The 19,506-nt window shown below is 35.7% G+C and overlaps 1 long non-coding RNA gene across 4 annotated transcripts in view; it reads right to left on the reverse strand.

Annotated features, from left to right (window-relative positions):
- The window catches only part of LOC143229131 (uncharacterized), a 65,318-nt gene extending 46,878 nt beyond the window's left edge, over window positions 1-18,440 (reverse strand). For 3 of the 4 annotated variants that reach the window (XR_013015684.1, XR_013015679.1, XR_013015685.1), the window contains exons 1-2: window positions 18,317-18,440; window positions 8,251-8,355 (exon numbers count right to left, since the gene is read on the reverse strand). This is a non-coding gene — a long non-coding RNA (uncharacterized LOC143229131). Of the gene's footprint in view, window positions 1-8,250; window positions 8,773-18,316 lie in introns of all 4 variants that reach the window. The other variant, XR_013015681.1, reaches the window with a different exon arrangement.
- Window positions 18,441-19,506: the final 1,066 nt, after the last annotated feature.

A 19,506-nucleotide genomic window follows, 5' to 3' on the forward strand; every position in this document is an offset into this window, starting at 1 on the left:
CGAATCCCCGTCGCACCAAAAATGCTCGCCCTTTCAGTCGTGGGGGCGTTATAATGTAACGGTCAATCCCACTATTCGTTAGTAAAAGAGTAGCCCAAGTGTTAGCGGTAGGTGGTGATGACTAGCTGCCTTCCCTCTAGTCTTACACTGCTGAATTAGGGACGGCTAGCGCAGATAGCCTTCGAGTAGCTTTGCGCGAAATTAAAAAAACAAACAAAACAAATACATACGATGTGCTTACTATATTTCTATGCATGAAAATAGTTGTGAATATCGAATCTGGAGCAAAATACTACTGCAGAAAAATATAATATGAATCTCTGGCTGGAGTGCTTTATGTTTCACAACAGTTTTACTCTGTTTCAATATTTTGGTTCTTAAAAAGGTGTAATATTGTATATTTATTCAGTTTTATAGATAATTTATTAAACTGCTTTGTTTGTTTGAAGTTTAGCACAAGACTAAACAATGAGCTGTTTGTGTTATATTCAGCAGGAACATCGAAACCCGGTTTCTGTATTAAATTACTGAAATACACTGGTCATATATGTGGTAAATAAATTTTATTGTTATCGTGTATTTTGGCCGAACTATATTTTTAAGGTAGAGAATTTACAATAGAACTCGAAAGTATCAAGTTTAAGAACCAACTAAAACAATACAACTTTTCTGTTAAAATATAACATGAAAAAAATTTGATTTTGTAAACCAACATTAATCATGAGCTATTGAAGTTTCGCACAACGATTCGTGCAGGGCGTTTGTCAAAAGGGCTCTTGTTGAGCGTTGACTCGTTAGCTGAGACCAAAATATCTAAGTATGATGGACAATGGGGATGCATTCTTATAATACATTTGCTCCCGAACTCTTCCCCCTTTTCGGCGTCTCCCGCTGAGCATAGGTTTCAAGAAAAGGGAGAGGCCGACCAGTCTCACGAGTTTCATGTTTTCAGTTTCTAGGGTTCCCATGGTTAAAGACTGACTAGTAGCGTTAGGCCTAACCCTTAAGGAAATAGGCCTAACAGGTGGCTTTTGTGACCAACCCAAAGTGAGTAAAACATTTTAGAGCTGTGTCCACCCAGGTGACGACTGGTTTTTCTACCTGGTAATTCTTTTCATAAATTATAGGTGGCTGACAGCAACCACGCGCTAATGTGATCGAGGTCACGAAATTGAGAATAAGTACAACAGAACACGATCAATCGTCAAAAGACATTCGATGTTAATTAATGCACTCGAACTTCATGCTTTGTTCGTTAAAGTAAGGCCCGGCATGGCCAGGTGGTTAGGGAACTCGACACATAATCCTAGGGTCGCGAGTTCGAATTCCCGCCGCACTAAACAAGTTCGTCTTTTAAGCCATGAGAGCGTTATAATTTTACGATCAATCTCACTATTCATTGGTAAAAGAGTGACCCAACAGTTAGCGATGGGTGGTGATGACTAGCTGCCTTCCCTCTAATCTTACACTGCTAAATTAGGGTCGGCTAGCGCAAATATCCGTTGTGTAGCTTTGCGCAAAATTCAAAAGAAACCAAACCAATCATTAAGGTATTTAAAAGTTTGATGTTGTGTAAATAACACGAACTATTTTGAGTTAGCAACTACATAGATTTTAGTCCGTAATGATGAGGAACCCACATGAAGTAAAACTGTATTCTAAAGATGGCTGGCAATAAAATATTTGTTAAAATAAAGTATAGAACAACGTTTAGACCTTCTTAAGTCATCTTCAAGTTAAGTTTGTTTGTTTGTTTGTTTTGAATTTCGCACAAAGCTACTCGAGAGCTATCTGTGCTAGCCGTCCCTAATTTAGCAGTGTAAGACTAGAGGGAAGGCAGCTAGTCATCACCACCCACCGCCAACTCTTAAGAAAAAGAGAGTTTGCAACTGACTGTTGCCGAGCACACGTCTTAGGGACGAGAGTATAAACGTTACGAGATTGTAGAGGGCGTTGCAGTTAGATGTTAGGTTAATAATTAGTATTGGTATAAAGGTGTTCCGTTATATTGGTTTAATTTTGCCTTGATTTGCTGTATAAGTTGGTCTTATTTGAATTTGCGTTTTTTATATTTGTTTCCCTGCTTAATATCTGGGTGCTTACTATGGTTATGTTGTGTTTGATTTGCATTGTTCAAAAACCTGTAAAGGTGTTGTTTTTTCTTGTTCTTTGAATCTAGTTTCTATTTTTCTGTTTGTTTTTTACAATATAGAAGCCATGGCAGTTGTTGCATTGTATTTTATAAATAATGTGAGTGTTTTGCTTTTGTCAGTGTAGTTTTACGTAGTATGGACTATAGTTTTGTACCTGGTTTTTGAATAAATTTATTTTTTACTGGAATGTTGTGTTTTGTTAGAATTTTTTTTTTTTCCAAATGTTGCTTATTTTTTCCGCAACAGTGTAAATTTTTGTAGGTTGTTGTTTCTTGTGATTTATTACTATTTCTTTGTTGTTGATGTAGGTGTGTGCGTATAATTTTTTCAACGGTTTTTAGTTTGTTTGTTTTGGAATTTCACACAAAGCTACTCGAGGGCTATCTGCACTTGCCGTCCCTATTTTAGCAGTGTAAGACTAGAGGGAAGGCAGCTAGTCATCACCACCCACCGCCAACTCTTGGGCTACTCTTGTAGTAACGAATAGTGAGATTGACCGTCACATTATAACGCCCCCACGGCTGAAAGGGCGAGCATGTTTGGCGCGACCGGGATTCGAACCCGCGACCCTCAGATTACGAGTCGAACGCCTTAACACGCTTGGCCATGCCGGGGCCCAACGGTTTTTAGAAGAAATTTTGTCATGTTGATGAAATGTTGTTTTATTTTGTTGATTTCATCGTTAATATAGCCTTCCGCTAGTGCAGCGGTAAGTCTCCGGATTTACAGCGCTACAGGCACTGGTTCGCTTCCCTTCAGTAGGCTCGGCAGCTAGCCCGATGTGGCTTTGCTATAAGAAAACACACACTTGTTAACATTATCGGGTGAACCTAGTTTTATGGGTGTGTTTATTTGGTTTCTTAATATGTTGAGTTTTTGTTTTGTTTCATATGCTAAGTCCCAGGGAAACTGGGAATGTATAATCCAGTATTGGTGATTTTTCTGTGGATTTCCGTTTTGAATTGTATCGGTTTTTCTGATCTTGAGGTTAAGAAATGCTACTTAGTTAGTTTTTCTTTTCCTGTTCACAGATGAACTTAATGTTGAGGTGTATCGAGTTAACATGATTTAAAAAAACTAAATATGTGTTCTGTGGATGTGAATCCAGCAATTGTATCGTCAGCATATCTGTACGAGTATAGTCACAAGACGGATCTAGGCCTGAATTGACCGCTTGAGATTCAATCTGTGTCATTAAATATTGACTAGAACTGGTGATACGAGATTCCCCAAACTTAATCCATTTATTTGTAGGTAGGTTTGGTCATTAAACATAAGTTAGTTTTGGTGGTAGTGAATTCTGTAAGAGTTGCTAATTAATTACTGGGTATGTGTTTCAATGGTTTGAGGTTTTGGGTATAAAATTATAAAGCTGTCTTGGAGGCTTCAGTAGTTGGGACTTCTGTGAAGAGGCAGATTATATCAAAACTGGCCATTAAGGCTTTGCGGTTTAGTTGGTCAAGAATATATTTATAGTTAAAAATGTCTTTGAGAAAGGAGCTGGCTGGTGTTACATATTTAGAAAATGCGCACGTTATGTATTTACCAAGGTTGTAGTTGAATGATTCATGGGTCGACATTATGGGTCCTAGTGGATAACCGGGTTTGTGAGGTTTCGGGGTGCTGTATAGTTGTGATGCGCGTGAGTCGGTCTTGCGTAGGTAAGAATAAAGGTTTTCTGAGATTGTGTTGTTTTTTTTATTTGTAATAGTATTTTGGTTAGTTGGTTCTCATGTGTTTCTGTTGGATTTGTGTGTATTTGTTTACATTTGTTTGTGTCTGATAAGATTTTATTCATTTTTTGGATGTACTTATTTGTTTTCATTATAACTATAGCACTATCTTTACACGTTTTTAGAATTTTGATGTTGTTGTCTTGTTTTAAGTTGTTTACAGAATAATATATTTTTGTCTCCTGTTATATGTTTAGATACATTAGCAAATAAATTGTAACTTGAAGATACCGCATTTACATCGAAAATAAAGATCTTTTTGTTTCATTAAGTAATATTACAGACAAATGTTTACATTTAGAAAAAGAACTTGCTTTAAAACAATAAACTAGATCTTCGAATGCACTGTAATTCTAAGAACTCGTGAGTGAATCATAATATAACAACAAAACTACATCTGCTATTTCCAATGGAGATTTGACCTTTTTTCAAACACCAGGGCTTATCTGACCGGTTGGGATACGATAGATATAGTACTTGTTCAAATACTATTTATAATGATACGATTTGACATCTAATGAGTTTATTGTTACACACAGTATAATTACTATAAATAGATCACATGTGGACCTTGAAAGTAGTGTGATTAAAGAGTGCTTAACAAAACGACTAAATTTAACGTTTTGTGAACGTTTTTCCCATGAATATTCATAGTCTTTGTGACGGGAAAACAGCAATTATTTCATTTTGACTACTGAGTAAGCCCCTCGCAAATACAACGGTAAGTCTACGGTTTGTTTGTTTGATTGTTTTTGAATTTCGCTTAAAACTACACGAGGGCTATCTGCGCTAGCCGTCCCTAATTTAGCAGTGTAAGACTAGAGGGAAGACAGCTAGTCATCACCACCCACCGCCAACTCTTGGGCTACTATTTTACCACCTGGCCATGCCGGGGCCTAAGTCTAAGGATTTACAACACTAAAATCAGGGGTTTGATTCCTCTTCGTGGGCTCAGCAGATAGCCTGATATGATTTGCTATAAGAAAAACACAGGCATACATACACACAAACACCACTGAATAAAATGGAAGAATAAATTGTTAGAGTTAATGTTACGTTATGACTTTTTCAAAAAATATATAAATATTAATTACTTGTAGTGAGTGAGAGAAATTTCAAAAAGCATATAAGGAAATGTGACAGAGCTGTACTTTTATAGAATGATGTATGAGAACACATTAATACAGCAAAAATGTATCATAAAAAGAAGTATTTGAAAGACCTCAGCAGATGGCGCCACGTTTGATTGCATGAGTGTATAACAAAGTCAGAAGTTCATACGTTTCGTCATAAGATTTATATCAGACTTTATATATTTATTAAATGCAAACAAATACATAAGTATTATTTTTAATACAGTCATTAACTATTTACCAAAATACTATTGACATTTATAAAAAGTGTTTCAGCTGTTAATGTAGTTTTGATGCGCTGGAAAAGAAAAAGTTAAAACTATGAAATTATACACATTGCATTAAAATAGCGTAGATACGCTAATTTTAAATACATGTAATATTTATAATGGCCTGACATGGCCAAGCGCGTAAGGCGTGCGACTCGTAATCCGCGGATTCGCGTCCGCGTCGCGCCAAACATGCTCGCCCTCCCAGCCGTAGGGGCGTTATAATGTGATGGTCAATCCCACTATTCGTTGGTGCAAGAGTAGCCCAAGAGTTGGCGGTGGGTGGTGATGACTAACTGCCTTCCTTCTGGTCTTACACTACTAAATTAGGGACGGCTCGGTGCAGTGGGCTAACAACCTACTCACTTAAATACCTGTTGAAGAATCCGCAAGCGATTGCGGCCCTATGTTCCTTGATGGAATCTAATGGTGATAACTACTAACGAACTAATATTTATAATAGTTATGACATTATTAACTCTTACGAAAACAATTAATTTGATGTGATTTTTAGTCTCATTCTATAATAAATAAATAACAGTTATTTTTCTGATAATGTGTGAGGTGTGTATATATAGAAGCCCCCTAGTGGGTCATCTGACTTGCAATGCGATAATCCGGAATTCGATTCCTTACATAAAACAGAGTGTAGATAGTCAATTTTGTCGCTGTGTACTAACTGAACAATAATATCTGTAGAAAAATATGGAGTATCGCGTTTTAATTCAGTTTTTTTTATTTCGGGAAAATATAATAAGTTCACGATTGTATGTGTTTAGAACCCTGATTATTCAACGAATTCTGGAATATTTTTTTTCAATCATTACTTATCTTAGACATTCTCTCCAACAACTTTCTGCATGCACAGTTTGTTTATTTGTAATTAAGCACAAAGCTACACAATGGGGTATCAATGTTCTGCCCACCACGGGTATCGAAACCGCTGGCATACCTCTGTACCTCTGGAATCGCTGCGTACAGAATAGCGACTGTCTGCAGTTGAAGATGGTATGAGATTAGATGAGATATCTTATATAGGATCAAAAGTAAATGGTTCTGAAGCTAAGCCCAGCCCTTTAAATGAGATGAGTGGAAAATAAATATCCTGAATCACAGGGTTTGGTTTGAAGTGCGTGTAAAGCTACACGAGGGCTATCTGCGTTAGCCTTCCCTAATTTTGCAGTGTAAGGCTAGAGGGAAGGTAGTTCGTCATCATCACCCACCGCCAATTCTCGGGCTACTCTTTTACCAACGAATAATGGGATTGACCGACACATTATAATGCTCCCACGGCTGGGAGGGCGAGCATGTTTGATTCGAATCCGCGACCCTCGAATTACGAATCGAATGCCTTAACCCACCTGGCCATGTCGGGCCGCCATTTAACAAAAGGAAACTATAGTATAGTATAGTAGCACGTGGAGATAAAAAAAAGAGATGCAAGACAACAACAAAACAATTTAATATCCTGATTAAAAAAACACTCATGGTATTCAGACAATCAAATCTTCAGAATAAAACTGTTGTTATAGAATTACAGGGACGTCAACAAAACCAAAATGAAATTACACTGTCAATTTTCTCAGGTCCCTCAATTCTACTTAAACGCTTACTGAACTAGCTGAACTAAATTGTTCACATAATGTGCTCAGTACGAGCAACGAGCTCGAACGCCCAACATTTGTTTGTTTTTGAATTTTGTGCAAAGCTACATAAGGGCTATCTGCGCTAGCCCTCCCTAATTTAGCAGTGTAAGACTAGAGGGAAGGCAGTTAATCATCGCCACCCACCGCCAACTCTTGAGCTACTCTTTTACCAACGAATAATGGTATTGGCCATCACATTATAACGTCCCCACGGCTGAAAGGACGACCATGTTTGGTGTGACGGGGATTCGAACCCGCGACCCTCGGATTATGAGTCGAATGCCTTAACCACCGGGAATTTGGTAATTATTCGTGTAATATTAAATCACAATTCGTAAATGCTTACATACTTAAAATATAGTTTAGATGTGGAATAAATCCAGACTGGTTTATTTCCTTTCGCGTGTATTCGAGAAAAATATTTCTGATATGAATTATATTTTTATTTCTTCTACGAAATCGGTTTCATTCAAGTGGGTTTGCACATAAAAGTCAATCAATCAATGTGCATATGTAAGTGTACACTAGATATGCTTAATATTATATATGTGTGTGCACATTCATATATATAGTTATAAATCACCACGCAATTTATTTCTTCAATATATATATATATATATATATATATACACACAAATAAAACATATTAAAATGAGATAAAAAAAATCCAAAATTATTTTTCCATCATCAGTCCTTGTTGGGACATACCACCTGTCAGAGGTCCCATACCAATTCCAGCAAATATGGTGAATCAGATAAGGGTTAGCAGTTGAGTGCTTAAACCCACAACGTCTCAATTCCTACTGCTTTTCGCTATCTAAAACCAGTTGTGAGTAGACAGTTACACTTAAGATTTAGATATAACCTTAAAATAGAAATAAAACTACTGTAAACATTCTGCAATGTAAAACTCCCAAACTTTACTTTTTTCTTTTAGTATTATGAGTTGTACAAAAAGGCAATACATTCTTGTAGTAGAAATAAACCACCCTATATTTCTACAAGACTCCCAGGTTTCACCCTTTTATTTATCAAATTATGTTAAACAAAACTATAATCTTGCTCGAAGGAAAAGAGGACTTAATAACTATTAAGGTTAGTGTTGTACGTTAATTAAATTTAATCGCCCATTGACAATTATTATATGTAAGAGCATTACTTATATATATATAATTAATATTAAATAATATAGTTAAATATACTTTTTGTAACGATGAGCGATTACAAATATTTAAAAAAACTGTGTGAGCGACAGGGGGAGTGTTTCATAAAACTTTCTGTATAATTATGTGACTTAGCAACAGAAGAAGTTTTACCTGACAATGTCAAAAGATTGTAAGCTGTTTAATCTTTGGCTTTCACGAAGCCGCTGTCTTGACAACGGAGGTTTGTAGTAAAGCATCAGCACTGTCCTTTCGTTGCTATGGTTACAAACAATGGTGTCTGAGAGACTGAACGATTACTTTAATCGACAAGAATATTTCTTTCATCGTTATCAACAATTTTTCTTTCCTTTAATCTTGGTGTAAGTCAGTCTCACATTGAATAATAAATTTGATATTTACGTACACAAACTGTTTTTGAGAGCTTCAATCTCGATTTAGAATATTTATATGACGATTTACAACATTTTCATCAGTCAAATAAACCATTACGTATATTACATAGAAAATGAGAAAACAAAACAGCAAGGCCAATGACAAATTACATCATGAATACGAAAACAAAGGAGAGAGAGAACACACGCACTGTTCATTGATATGTGTACCACCACGAATTAAAAATATTCGGTGTCAGTCGACGTATCAAAAGCAGTTCACGTAGTTACTCATCGAATACTGAAACATAAGATCAAAATTCAATAAAGCATAGATCGTTGAATACAGTCCTTAAGCCTAACTCTGAAAAATCACTCACGACCTAGTATTTTCAGAAGTTTATTCAGATTAAATGTCTTGTAACCATAACATAGCCCACAGATCTTTAGAAAAATAAGCGGTGTGTGAGTGGCTGGGGGTATCAAATAGAAGTTTCAAATAATACGTAGTTTATTTGTATGGTTATTTCAATTTTTAGTTTCCTATTACTTAAAACCTTGGTTTCAGGTCTTAATTTCAAAAAGATTCATCTGATAAACTCTGTTTCACATTTAATTAATAGTCAAACACTCATTTAACTATGTATACGATAAAACTGTTTAATTACGCAAATTTTATGAAGTTATTACATAAAGTAATCACCAAGGAATACTACTTAAAAAAACATTTAATATACAGGCAAACACATATATTTTTAAATAACAACGTCGTCACGCAGTGCTTGCATAATTAACTTGTTACAATATAAATCGTAGTAAAGACAAAAGAGAACGGACATGTCATAAAATACATGCGACTTCTTTTTTACATAGATATAATTAGCCTGTAAACTGCCCGTAATGACTTCTCAATACAGTAATAGGATATATATATATATCAAACTATTTTAATGTAGTTATTGTGATAGCTAATCAAGCGGAAATAAAACCCGTTTCAGATATTAATAAAATATATTAATTGAATAAAGACGTACAGTAACCGAGTAACGTATATATTTCTACAAAGCGTGTAAACACTAGCATTATAGCTTGAATGATCAAAATTTAAAAAGTATAGTTAATTTCGACTGATTTTATTAATATTGATTCTGAAGAATATTAGAAGTAATAAAATATACAACACATCATAAAAAATCGATATTTTCATTATTTATTACGTAGTTTTGGGTTTGTTATGATACCTCAGTAATAAACAATAAAATGATAAGTAATAAATCATTTCTCGTATTTAACATTTTCAGTGTCAACTTCTTGTTAAAATATGTCACAGTAGGTCTAATATTTGGGAATAAAATGAAAAAAATTTGGAAGAAGAAATGTTTTAGCCAGATTTTTTTAGGAGTTTTAATCAAACCTCCTGAAAAAAGCATTTTATATCTATCTTTTGTTTCTCCAAATCATTGCTCAGAAATACTTTTGTTCACTATCAGAGTTTGTAAGATATACATTTTAAAAGACCAGTAAAGAAGGATTTGTCTTGTTGTGACATAATGTCATACAAACAACTCATCTGAAAAACAAAACCTGTATAAGTTAAAGCTTTTAGATTAGGTTTTCAGAACAAAATTTTATTTATACATGTACTAAACAGTGTAAAAACAAGATGAAATTTCTCTGTTACTTAGCATTCGTTGTAGTGTAGTTGCATTTTCTATATTGTTGTAATGTAAATATTCTTAGAATATAATTAATTATACTTATCATAACACATTAGTATTAGGTTGTTATATTTTTAGACTACAATCCTTATTGAGTCTATTAAGGCTTTTTCAGGAAAAAGAAGACTGTATAATAGTGTTCAAACACATTATATCTGCTGCCACACCCATTAACAATGACGCATTTTGCTTATTACAGAGTTCTTCAGGCTGGCTGGGACATTAAAAAAAACATTAATGGTCCAAATACTATTTACATGTTTACAAAACAGTTTGTTACAAGCTGACAAAACGGTGGCTTGGTGAGCTCATGTCCCTGCCTTCCTTCTCTTAAAAAGATACGTCTGATTCTACACTGTGTTGCTCCAAGTCATTACGGGGAAAAAAATCAACTTTAAAATAAATAACACACAGGGACGTGTGTGCCTTTACAGTGAAAATGAAAGAAAGATGCTATTAGGTGTTAATACGGAAGATTTCATTGTTTAGTTTTAGATTTCAAAATTAGTTTATAAGACAGCCTGAATAAGACTGAAAGAAAATATGTTTCCTTCTCATGACTTTCTACCAGAGGCTACGTACGAAATCCAGAGATTCTTCTGCACTCCCCCCTTCCCCTTTTTATTATCTTAAAATGAGACTCTGCCCTTTTAACGGCATGTACACGTCACTTTTTACAAAGACCAAAACTCTCTTGAATATATATGTGAGACTATTCATATCCTATACACTCATGTCCTTTGATTTATTTTTATTTTATTTGCTTTCATCTTGTATGTTTAACGTGTTGTCTTTTCTGATGGAAAGCCCTTACTGCATTTGTTGCATTTTTTAGCATATATGATTTAGTAGGCCTAATATTAATGTGTAATAACAAGCAAATTAATCATAATCATGCTTCACCAGCATGAAATATTCGTTCTTACCATAACATTTGTTTGGAAAGTTTGACTATAACACTTCTTTACATAGAACCACATTTGTTTCGTTTTGTTTTGTTTTTTAATTTTGCGCAAAGCTACACAAGAGCTGTCTGCTCTAGCCGTCCCTAATTCTGAAGTGTACGACTAGAGGAAAAGGAAAGGAAGCTAGTCATCACCACCCACCGCCAACTCTTGGGTTACTCTTTTACCAACGAATAGTGAGATTGACCGTCACATTATAACGCCCCCACGCCTGAAAGGGCGAGCACGTTTGGTGTAACGGGGATTCGAACCAGAGACCCTCGTATTACGAATCGAGTGCCTTAACCACTTGGCCATGCCGGGCCTTTGAGTAATTCTGGTTGCTGGTTATTTATTTATTCTGGTTATCTATAGCTTTGTGTTTTGTACAAAAGTACAGTAGCACATATTTCATGCATAAAAACTTTTATTTATAATCTTCAATAATACTAGTCCCATTAATACAGTCTATCAATATTTAGGCTTAATTTAAACTTGTGTAAAATCAAATGTTAAAAAACGTTAAATGAATATAGAGTAATAATTCAAAGAGAGTAAGTTTTAAAATGTAGAGATAACGTTTGTATGTTTGTTTTGAATTTCGCCCAAAGCTACTGGAAGGCTATCTGCGCTAGCCGTCCCTAATTTAGCAGTGTAAGACTAGAGGGAAGGCAGCTAGTCATCACCACCCACCGCCAACTCCTGGGCTACTCTTTTACCAACGAATAGTGGGATTGACCGTCATATTATAACGCCCCAATACTGAAAGGGCGGGCATGTTTGGTGCGACCGAGGTTCGAACCCGCAACCCTCGGATTACGAGCCGAATGCCTTATCCACCTGGCCACGCCTGGCCCTAGAGATAACGAACAAAATGACGAGAAACTTCCCATACGCTTTCACTCGACAAGATAAAAATAATATTGCGGGTATTTAGAAAAATATTTTTTCTATTTTCGGTCTAAATATTAGCTTTTTCATCATTAACATATTAATATTCGTCTATGTGTTTTGTCTTTAAAAACCCAACAAAAACGGTCCAATATGTTAACTGGATAAAAAGCGCGTTTTTCGTTACAATATTATGTCCCTGAACTCAGAAGTAAGCTACAAGACTTATAACTTTACGATTCGAGTCTTAATTTCCGCTGTGGACATAGCACAGAGGGCTTTTAATACAGCTTTGTATTAAACGAACACGATATTATTGTTTTCAACAACGTAGTTTAATATAAGGACACTTAGCTTTAATTTTTATCATGGTCTTCATAACTGTGAAGTGATTTACAACAATCGCCTATGAAAAAAAATGTGTTGATAGTAATGATTTATAATTATTTGGAAGAAGTCTGAGAGGATCTAAGGGTCAGTTAAACTTCGTGAAATGTGTTCAATGTTGGGATATTTTATTATGGGGATAGGCTTAATACTGTATATTTGTATTCTTTGCTTGAGAAGAAAGTTTATTTGTTCAGCTTGAAACTTCAAAATGGACTGTCTTTGCATTGCTCACCGAACTGCGGATTTCAGTATTGCAAATTCGTAAACATAGGCCTACCACTGACCCACCAAGGGACACAGAAGAGAGAGAAAATAGGCATACCTGTGTATGTGTTCTAAGAAATGCAAAAGGCCTACCTGTTTTAAATAAAGTTTAATATGAGCCAATATTTTTATCCCATTGTAAGATATTAAATAGCTATATAGTCCCTTCCCTGTTAGTTTCTCAACTGAAACTGTAAAGCAGTGGTGAACAAAGTCCGGCCCGCGACGAGTCGCCGAATGGCCCGCGATGTCCAACAGGAAAGTCAAACATAGAGAGTTCGCGTCTGCGCGAAGATTAAGTGCTATGGAAGAATATGCATTAGATTAGATACTGGATGGTTCCATATTTGTGTTGAGCAATAAAGAAAATTTAATAAGCAAATCTCGTTAATACATAGGTATTTAATCATTGGCGCAATGACGTAATATTTCTGTAATTACGAAATCTCACGCGTTCCAATTGTTCTTCGAGATTTACTTACGAGCCCTATTTTGATATTATTTCGTAACAAAAATAGCAGCTAATCGTAAAAGAAAAGTTGACGACGAAAACCGGCAGTTTCATGATGATTGGACTGCGCAATACTGTTTTGTTCAACAACAGAAGAGCGTGATTTGTCTGCTGTGTCATTCGACAGTAGCAGTGGCGAAGGTATCCGATATAAAGCGTCATTATGAGTTGAAGCATAAAGATTTCCATAAAGTTGTCGGTGATGAACGAACAGCTTGAATTGAATCTCTGCGGCGGTCGCTGAATCACCAGCAGAACGTTTTCTCAAAGCAGTCAGCATGTGTGGTCAGTTACGATATTTCGTTGATGATAGCGAAATCTGGCCGACCGTTCACTGATGGTGATTTTGTCAAGCAATGTATGATTACTGCTTTGGAAAAGTTGTGTCCAGAAGCAGTTTGCAAGCTTTAGACGTGGCTTTGAATCGTATGACAATTCAACGAAGAATTTCACACCTCTCAGCAGACGTAACTAGGCAGCTTACAAATAAAGCAGCCAATTTTGTCTACTTCTCTTTGGCAGCAGAAGAGTCGACTGACATCAATTCAACAGCACAGGTACTAGTTGTTGTTCGTGGTGTGTCGTCATCGTTTGATATCACAGAGGAACTAATTGGCATGGGTTCCATGAAGGGTCAGACAACTGGGTCTGCTCTATTCGATAAGACAGTACGACTGTGTAGTAGTGTTTTATTGTATTTCACGAAACTGGTAAGTGTGACAACTGATGGAGCACCAGCCATGACCGGAGAAAGTAGCGGGCTGGTAGCACTTTTGATGAAACATCGAGGAAAGCAGAACAGACAGTTCGTGAAGTTGCACTGTATTATCACCAACAGAACCTGTGCAGTAAAGAACTTGGTTTTCAGGCACTGATGTCATTAGTGACGAAAACCATTAATTTCATCAAATCACGAGGGCTCAATCACCGTCAGTTTCGAAGTCTTCTTGAAAAAATTAATTCAGACTATGGTGACCTTGTGTATCACTGTGAAGTACGCTGGTTGAGTCGAGTGAAAATGCTCAGAAGATTCTGGGAGTTGATTGATGAGGTGATAGAATTCCTCAGAAGCAAGAACAAAGATACAGAAGTGATTTCCATGACTGATCCAGCATGGCAAGTTGATTTGACCTTTCTGGTCGACATGACACAACACTTGAATGATCTGAATTTGAAGTTGCAAGGCAAAAATCACCTTGTCTGTCAGCTTGCAAATCACGTCTCAGCTTTCAGGACAAAGTTGCAGTTTTTCCGTGAGCAAGCAGCATCCGGTAACTTCTTGCACTTTCCCACTTTTCAATTACAGCTACAGAAGAATCAGGACATTAACACACAAGTTTATATTGGGAAGCTAGATACCTTGATTCAATCCCTCAACTCACGGTTTCATGACTTTGACCAATGCAGATTGTTGATGAAACTTTTTGCTGATCCATTCTGTGTGTCAGAGGATGACTTGTCAGCAGAATATCAACTCGAACTTACTGATCTTCAAGTATCTGATGAACTGCATGCTATTTACCGAGAAAACAGTTTGCTTGACTTCTACAAAACGTTGCCTGATACATTTGCTATTCTGAAAGAGAATGCACTTGTCCACACCAGCATGTTTGGCAGCACATACTGCTGCGAACAGGCTTTCTCGCACATGAAACTGAACAAAAATAACACTTGCAATTAGCTGATTGATGATCATCTGGAAGCAGTCTTGCGTCTTTCAACGTCAAACATCAAGCCGGCCATTTCTAAGCTAGTAGATAACATGCATCACCATCCATCGCACTGACTTTGTGATAGTTGACGTATCATAACATTTCTTAGAATAATGTGCAAACTCTTTGATGTAATAGTTATGTGATGTCCATCTTGTGTGAAACAACTGTGGGACGATTTTAATCTTCACTTTTGTGTGGCCCCCAACAATTACGGAAGTCTGTTTGTGGCCCTTGACTCAAAAAGTTTGTGCCCCACTGCTCTAAAGGCCTATGATGATAAACACCAAATTTCGATACTCGTATTGTTCGAAACATAGATAGCACATTGTGTATTTTGTGTTCAACAACCAAACAAATAAGTGATGGTAATAATTCTGAGACTTTCAAGATGCCCCAGAAATAAAACAATCTGATTCCACAGAGCAAAACGACACTGCATGTGCTATATATGTATTGTCTTTTTTCAGTTTTCATGTTTAATTTTAAAATTAATTACTAACTGTAATTTTAACTGCTTTTACTTTAGAAACATATACGTTTTAATAGATTATCCCTACATGACAATGTGAAACGTATTTACCAATAAACGTGTAATTTTTTTCAAAATTTCAAGATCTAGAAGTTAAACATTTAATTTTCGTTTTACATATCTTAATGACAGCGATTAGTGGTTTGCTATTTACATAGGGAATTTCAGATAAAATTGAATAAAGGATAAGATATATCTGACCCAACCAGTAACAATGTAGTCACGTGATTTTCTGAATGAAATGCTTGAAGACCAACGTAATTTGACTAAACACATCAAGAGAAAACTTCAAATAACATTATTAGTCCCTTTCAATCTTCTTTATTTTTAAATTAAAATGAAGTATAATTAGATGAAAAGTCGATAATGGCATTTTTGAAGTAGACCTGGCAATTTTCCATACAAGACCTTTTTAACTAAAGTATTTCTATGAGTCATGTAGGCTCAAAGTTGGCAGACGATGAAGTTTAGGCCTATAACAATGGTAAGCATTTTCCCACGTTAGAGCCTGAAGACCTTGAGTTCTAAAGGTCACTTTTTTCATGTTTGTCTTCTGTTTTATTTATTTAAAAGCTGTTTTAAAAGTAGCTACGCACGTAAGTTAGTCCTAACTCGTTAAGTTATTCAACGGCGACAGACCTTTAATGAGGTTAACCACAAAACTGTTCTCTAACCAAACACACCAATTTTTTAATAAGTTTCACCCGTTGAACACCATTGAAAATCATTATATTCTTAAATATATCTTTCCATATTCACCGTAATAACGTTAGCTTACTCGTATTAATATTCTTGTGGCTAATCGGTATGTTTGCTTGCCACGATTAGAATCGGTAAGTTCTCGGATTTACAAGGCTAAAATGAGGGGTTTGATTCCCCTAGGTGAACACAGCAGATAGCCCGATGTGGCTTTTCTATGAGAAAAATCACAAACAGCAATATATATAAAAATATATGTTTTAGAACGCACTCGACTAGATCTGTTCAAATATGATCTCAAATCTTAACTTTATCACTGGCTTCAGTAAATATTTGAACTTTCCATGATTTTAGTTACATTTTCTCATAAAAAGTGTTGTGCACCTGGTGTAGTTTGTTAGTTCTTGTTATTACAGTTAGCCTACAAAATTAGTAAACAAGTTTCTCTGCAATTGTGGAATTGTTAAAAGATATCTTAGAAATAAGAGAACTGATGTTATGAAATGTCCGGATCAATCACCTGATATCAATCAAATAGAAAATTTATGGAATGTGTTCAACCGATTAATGAAAAATTGCAAGCCAAACACGGGGCCCCCGCTAGTACAGCGGTATGTCTTCGGATTTACAACGCTAAAATCAGGGGTTCGATTCCCCTCGGTGGGCTCAGAAGATAGCCCGATGTGGCTTTGCCATAAAAAAAACACACACACACGCCAAACACAGAAGATGAAGTTTTCAAATAAAGATGGCAGTCAATCCCTCGGGAATACCTGTACAAACTCATTGAAAGCATGTGAAACAGAACTGAAATCTAAGGGAGTGACAACTAAATAGTAACTCGTGAAACTAGTCTGTGTTATTCTAAGTTTCATTTTTATGTACAATTATTGCAGAAAAACTTGTTCGATCATTTTTAAGCTAACTGAGAATATCTATTAAACTACAGCAGGTACACAACACTTTTTTCTTACGAGAAAATGTAACTAAAATTTTGAAAAGTTCAGGTGTTTACTAAAGCCAGTGTTAAAATTTAATCAGATCTCGTCGAATGCGTTCTAAAAACATACAGTTTTGCACATTTTTCTGTTTTCTAATACAAGATATAACAAATGAACAATATTTTCAAAATGTGACTTTTTTGTCCACCCCCTGTGTGTGTGTGTGTATATATAACTTTGTTATTCTCGCACAAATTACAGTTCAACATTATTTTTTGTGTAATTAAAGATTTTTTATTTATTGTCAACTGATATTACATGTGTACCACATGTACAAGAGAAGCTAAACAAAATAGAAGATAGACATGTATTACACTGTCAGGATACCTCATGTTGAACATTATGTTGTTTTTAAAAGTACTTCCTTTTAATATGCCTATTCTACACAGTACGATGTAAAATGTTGCAACGAAACAACCGTAACATGTTCAGTTACAGTACAAGTTCTGCACACTCGTGTATCACTAAGCAGAAACGTGATAATTTCTCTAAAACTTTTAACCTAACACTGTAATACAGTATAGTGTATAAGCAGTTCACACTTCACAAGACTGGAAATACACTTATTTCTTTTTTCCCTCTACTGACGTTTTATTGGTGGTTTGTCATCTGACGACACTACATTACTTTTGGCCTTCAAAGTTTGCCTTGAAGACAGAGGAAACTAAGATCTCTTCAACAAATAGAAGCTGGCAGTAAATGGATAATCAACAAAAAAAACCTTGGGCATGATAATGTATGCGTCACGTACGAGTGTGTTCAACCAGAACCAGGCCCATTCATACAAGTATCTGAACATTTTCCTGTTGATGAATAATATACGTTACTACCGTACTTGATTGCAATTCATTCACGTTACCTCATTCATTCTTTGCGCATGCGCAATCCCTTCCTCTCTCAGTTTATACTTTTTGTCCCCAATTCTTATTCTATTAAGATAAAATTAAAGTAACGAACCAACTGATTACCCATTATAATATTAAATATTTATAATGCGTTACTTATTCTAACAGTTAAAATAATAAAAATACGTCAAGACAAACGTTACTGATGCTTTAGTATTTCCAGGAATAATTGCACGAAACGAATGAAGCTTGAGGCTACTTACAAGTTTACAAGGAATTGTAATATTTTTATTGGAAATTAGAAAGGATTACCATAAGAAACATCTTGAATTTTGTACCTGTTTGAAGCTTCTGCTTGTCACTTACGTCGTAAACCTGCGAACATGCGCACATTGTCACACAGATTATTATCTGTCTTGTGTTTCTGAAGAGGTGGATAGAAAGCTCGTGTGTCGTTTTCCTTGTCAGGTAGAAGTAGACCGAGATATTGTTAACAAGCGCAGCCATAGCTCTTGGCCTTGACCCAGCGATGTTTCCCACGTCATTTTGTGTGTGTTAATTGACAAATTTAAACTGAACTAAGTGTTTATTATTATTAGTGAACCTACTGCCTTCACTGCCCTAATTAAAGAAAATAATCAATTACCTATTTGAATGTGTTTTATTGAGTGACTATTAAGAGTTATCCGGCACTGCCCGAGTATTTAAAAAAAACAATAACCCTACTCTTTCATTTCGCCGTTCTATATTTCGAAAGGTAAAAACTATTTTGTGGATTTGTGTTCTGGGATCTTCTCAGTCGATGCAGTGTTCTTTGTTTAATTTGTTTTTGTGTTAAAATAAGTTATATAATTAGTCAGAGGTTTGAATTTGCTGTTTTTAACGCAGTTTTCTCTCATGATTTCACTTATTTTACTTTATTAAAATGTTTGTTTGTTTTTTGTTTTTGAATTTCGCACAAAGCTACTCGAGAGCTATCTGTGCTAGCCGTCCCTAATTTAGCAGTGTAAGATTAGAGGGAAGGCAGCTAGTCATCACCACCCACCGCCAACTCTTAGACTACTCTTTTACCAACGAATAGTGGGCTTGACAGTCACATTATAACGCTCTACGGCTGAAAGGGCGAACATGTTTGGTGTGACGGCGATTCGAACCAGTGCCCCTCGGATTACGAGTCGAGTGCCTTAACCACCTGGACATGACGGGCAATTTTGATACTGGCTTCGTCAGTTATATTATCAAGTATATATATATATATATATATATAACAAACCTCAGGTTTTTACTTTTGAAAATAAACTACGAAGCTATTTTAAACCAGGGCTTCTATATAAAAGATGTTTCTTTGTTTTGTCTTCACTGGCAAAGATAAATAGACTTTATTGAAGAACATTTAGATTATCTATTCGAAACCCGATTTTTAGTGTTGTAAGCAAAGCCACAGGGGGACTTTATATTGAAAAAAAGAGACATGAGAATATATTTATTTTTAGAAAATGGAAATTGTTCCTTGGGTTAATTTTATCAG

Source organism: Tachypleus tridentatus, chromosome 1, assembly GCF_004210375.1.
Source record: "Tachypleus tridentatus isolate NWPU-2018 chromosome 1, ASM421037v1, whole genome shotgun sequence".
NCBI classification, from domain to species: Eukaryota; Metazoa; Arthropoda; class Merostomata; order Xiphosura; family Limulidae; genus Tachypleus; species Tachypleus tridentatus.